Here is a 5,415-nt window from a genome sequence, read left to right on the forward strand (position 1 = left end):
AGCTAAGTACTTCTCAACCCATTCGATAGATTTAGCTACTCATGCGTGCTTTAAAGAGAGTGAACAAATTTAGATAAGCAAGTTCCATTTTATAGATATATAATCGAAATACAGAATGATAATGTGAAATAAGAATAAAGAGCCTGGTAGCAATTTCTTGCTCCCCAAGGCTTTTACACCGTTCTTCTCTACTCCGCTAAAAAGATAATCTTGCTCTCGCAAGAGTCGGCCCTCTCTCTATTTTTCCACGCCTCCTGAGTTCTCTCTTGAGCTGATTAGAGCGATCTTCTGGCGTCTCTTCCCTTCTTTCGTTCCGCCTTCTAAGTATAATAAAACTATGAATAAGTCTACTTCAATCTATGGAGAAAATTATCGAACTGAACGAACTCCTTCATTGAAGGTGGCTTTCAGTATATATAGAGCTTCGGGGTGAAAGGCTTCTTCTCTCTTATGATTGCACTAATGGGATGACATTAATTCTCAGTCTGATGCGCCGAATATTTGTCACCAAAAAGTTGAATGTACTTACTACAGTAGGTCGTTAACGTCTGGTCAAATTAATTCGAAATCGACCGTCTTCAGTTTTCTGTCCCATCATGACTTATTACGCTTTTCACTTAAATGCGCCCACCATGATGCGCCGGCTCTATGCGGCAACCTTCTTGAGCAGATATTTGCGAGCGCAAATGATCGCATAACCTTGCGTTAACGCAATCTCTTAATGCGCTTGGACGTTAATTTCTTTGGATCGCATTTCCGCCTTGCATCAACGCATTTTCTGCACAAAAATACATAAGTTAACTGTTTTAATGCCATGGATGCATGCGATCGCAATGTTGTGAACTTAATGCTTTTGGACGCAATGTTGTATATTTTTATCATCGCAATCCTGCATTGTTTTATAACTTTGCACTGTAATATTGTGCATTTCTGCCCATTATCACAATCTACAGACTAAAACAAGCTCCACGGGCTTGGAACAACACTTTACGAATGGCTTTAATAAATCGGGGTTTCACTCATTCCAGGTCAGGTACATCCCTCTTCATATTTCGCTTCAGCACGTTGGTAACCTTCCTACTTGTATATGTGTATGATGTCATAATAACGAACATTGGTCTCAACTTAATCAATCGGTTAGTCATAGCTCTCGACAACCACTTTACTCTAAAGGATTTAGGAAGGCTTCACTACTTCTTAGGCTTCCAAGTGCATTACCTTGCCTCTGGGTTTCTGGTTAATCAGTCTAAATATGTGTATGACCTTCTATTCAAAGTGAATAGGATTGATGCGAAACCCACAACCTCTTCCTGTGTTCAAGGCAGACGATTCTCAAAATCAGAAGGTGAACCACTCAATGATCCATTCATCTATCAAAGTATAATTGGGGAATTGCAGGATCTTAACCACATATGCCTTGATATTGCCTATGTCATCAATCAATTCAGTCGGTTTCTACAACACCCGACTGACATTCATTGGCAAGCTACGAAACATGTTCTTCGCTATGTAAGTGACACTAACAATTTTAGAAGTCTATTTCAACCCAGTTCAGACTTACATGTCTCTGTCTATTCAGATGTAGATTGGGCCTCCAACATCGACGACAAGAAATCGGTTTCTTCCTATTGTGCATTTGGGGGTAATAACTTAGTATCGTGGTCCTCCAAGAAACAAAAAGCCAGTACAGAGTCAGAATATAGAGCTCTTGCCCATGCTACCTCAGAAATCATGTGGATTCAATAGTTACTTGGTGAAATGGGTTGAAATTGTTGGGAAAAACCTCCCACTTTTACCGTAGAGCAATAAAACGGGAAACACAAGAATTTACGTGGAGAACCCCAACCTTGGAGAAAAACCATGGCCTATCATAAAGAAATCCACTATGTGAAAATTTGTTACAATCACACAGAACAATTCTCTCTCCGGATCCCAACAAAAAGAGCACTCTCTCAAAGCTTTTATACTACTCACACTCTTTTCCCACTATCAAACTAGAAAATACAAAAAAAGAATTTAACTAGAGTTAGCAGAGGCAAGCTTAAAGTATTTCTAACTGGGACGACTTGAAACTAGAGGCATAGGCTCCTTTTATGGCTTGGAGCCCATCCCCATTCTCCAATTTAACCGATGTGGGATAAACTGCACTTTTAATATTTTGCCAAAACCCAACAAATTCCACCTTCGCGAGATAATTGAAAAATCTGCAGCTTCTGAAACATCCAATATCTTCACTGACAACCATAATTCTCATATCATGGAATTATAACCTACTCTACCATAAAAAGTAGATCACATGGAATACCACATCCCAAGATTTTCCTTATCCGTTACATGTCGATAAACCTTACTGATATTTATGATGCAACTTCCACCTACTTTGTTCACCTGGAAGTCCTTCAAACATCGACATAACTTCCACTACACACCTTGCATATCCGCTAAGTCAATGCCCGCGTGCAAACTTGTGGAACTGATAACATCACATTCTCTATAATGGTAAAGCAGATATACCACAAGGATGAATATTACTTTGCTTCAATGGAAGAGATTGTCATCTTCCGTGATGACAAAGACAACATTAGCATCCGACTCAGAGTTTTTTTTAGGAAACTGCTCTGTTATGACAAACCTTTTTCATGTGTCCAAACTGTCCACATTCCCAACAAACATTTTTATGCATGAACTTTTTCTTCTTCATCCACTTGTTGGCTACCAGTACTGAATCCTCTTGTGAAGTATGTCTGTCACTATTCAGTCTTCTTTCCTTAGACATAAGTTTACTAGCAACCTCAGCAAACACTAAAGTTTCCTTCACATATATAAAGATTGGTTTCATGTATTCATAAGAAAGAGAAAGTGACCAGATGAGTTGGACTGATTTATCTTCATCATCGATCTTCATTCTCATCACCTCCAGCTAAAAAACAATGCCATTAAGAACAGCCAGATGATCTGATATTTTTGTACCTTCCACCATTCGCAAGGTGTGAAACTTCTCTTTCAGGCACAACCGATTTGAAATGCTTTTTACTTGATACATTGCTTCAAGCTTCTCCCAAAGCTCTTTAGCTGTTGTAATTCCATGCACATTTGCAAGAACATTCTTAGCCAAGTTTAGCCTGATTGCACTTGCAGCTCTCAAATCCATCTCCTCCCAATCTTCATCGCTCATGCTGAATGTCTTAGAAACTTTACTAGAACCACCGCTGGACTCTCCTGGACCACCATCACCATTTAACTCTTTAGAAGCACCAAAGCTTGGTCTTCCCTTCAAGGTCTTGTGTAACCCAGTTTTTATTAGCACATCTTTGACTTGCACTTGCCACAAGTCGAAGTTGATCCTTCCATCAAATTTCTCCACATTAAACATTATCGAACTCATGAAGTTTGACAGATCTACTTCTTTTCCTAGCAAAACAACATATAGTGAACAACTCACACTATTCATAAACACTTCAGCCTGTTTCAAGAATTATTTTCTAATGTGGAAGGTCAGAAAAAGTTGCAACCACAGAGCATACTAAGGCATTCAAGAAACTATGAACCTAACACTCTGATACCACGTATTGAGAAAAACCGCCCACGAATAAGTAGAAAAATAACTGAGAAATTCAAAGAAAGCAATAAAACTGGAAACATAAGAATTTACATGGAGAACTCCCAACTTGAAGAAAAACCACGACCCATAAAAAAGAAATCCACTATGTGAAAAATTGTTACAATCGCACAAAACAATTCTCTCTCCCGATCCCAATTACAAGAGCACTCTCTCAAAACTTTTATACTACTTACACCCCTTTCCCATTATCAAACTAGAAAATACATAAAGAGAATTTAACTAGAGTTAACACACCTAAGCTTAAAGTGTTTCTAACTGGGATGACTTGAAACTAGAGGTATAGGCTCCATTTATAGGCTTGAAGCCCATCCTCATTCTTCAATTTTACCGATATGGGACAAACTACACTTCTAATATTTTTCCAAAACCAAACAAATTCCACCTTAGTAAGATATTTGAAGAATCTACAGCTTATGGAACATCCATTGTTTTCACTGACAACCATAATTCTCATATCATGGAATTATAACCTACTCCACCATAAAAAGTAGATCACATGGAATACCTGAAAATCCTTCAAACATCAATATAACTTCCACCACACACCTTGCATATCCGCCAAGTCAATGCTCATGTGAAAACTTTTGGAACCGCTAACATCACATCCTCTATCATGGTAAAACAGATACAGCACGAGGATAAATATTGCCTTGCTTCAATGGAAGAGATTGTCATCTTCCGTGATGATGGAGACAACATTAGTATCTGACTCAGAGCTTTTTGATGAACTTGCTCTGTTAGGACAATCCTTTTTCATGTGTCCAGACTGTTCACATTCCCTACAATCCTTTTTATGCATGAACTATTTCTTCTTCATCCACTTGTTGGCTACTAGTACTGAATCCTCTTGTGAAGTACGCCTTTCACTATTCAGTCTTCTTTCCTCAAACAAAAGTTTACTAGCAAACTCAACAAACGCTAACTAAAGTTTTCTTCTCGTACATTAAAATTGGTTTCATGTATTCATGAGAAGGAGGAAGTGACCAGAGGAGTTGGGGTGCCTTATCTTAATTTTCTATCTTCACTCTCATCGCCTCCATCTCAGAAACAATGCCATTGAGAATAGCCAGGTGATCTGATATTTTTGTACCTTCCACCATTCGCAAGGTGTGAAACTGATCCTTCAGGCACAAACGATTTGAGATGTTTTTTGCTTGATACGTTACTTCTAGCTTCTCCCAAAGCTCTTTGGCTTTTGTAATTCCATGCACATTTGTAAGAATATTTTTAGCCTGATTGCACTTGAAGCTCTCAAATCCATCTCCTCCCAATCTTCATCGCTCATGCTGGATGTCTTAGAACCTTTACTGGAATCACCGTTGGACTCTCCTTGACCACCATCACTGCTTAACTCTTTAGAAGCTCCAGAGCTTGGTCTTCCGTCCAAGGCCTTATGTAACCCAGCTTCTATCAGCACATCATTGACTTGCACTTTCCACAAGCCGAAGTTGATCATTCCATCAAATTTCTTCACATCAATCTTTACTAAACTCATAAATTTTGACATATCTGCTTCTTTTCCTAGCAAAACAATAAATAATGAACAACTTACACTATTCACAAACACCTCAGCCTGTTTCAAGAATTATTTTATAATGTGGAAGGTCAGATAAAGCTGCAACCATAGAGCATACTAAGACATTCAAGAAACTACGAATCTGACGCTCTGATACCACTTGTTGGGAAAACCCCCCCACTTTCACTGCATGAATAAGCAGAAAAATAACAAAGAAATTAAAAGAAAGCAATAAAATTGGAAACACAAGAATTTATGAGGAGAACTCCCAATTTGG

The sequence above is a fragment of the Benincasa hispida genome, chromosome 3 (genome assembly GCF_009727055.1).
Source record: "Benincasa hispida cultivar B227 chromosome 3, ASM972705v1, whole genome shotgun sequence".
NCBI lineage: Eukaryota > Viridiplantae > Streptophyta > Magnoliopsida > Cucurbitales > Cucurbitaceae > Benincasa > Benincasa hispida.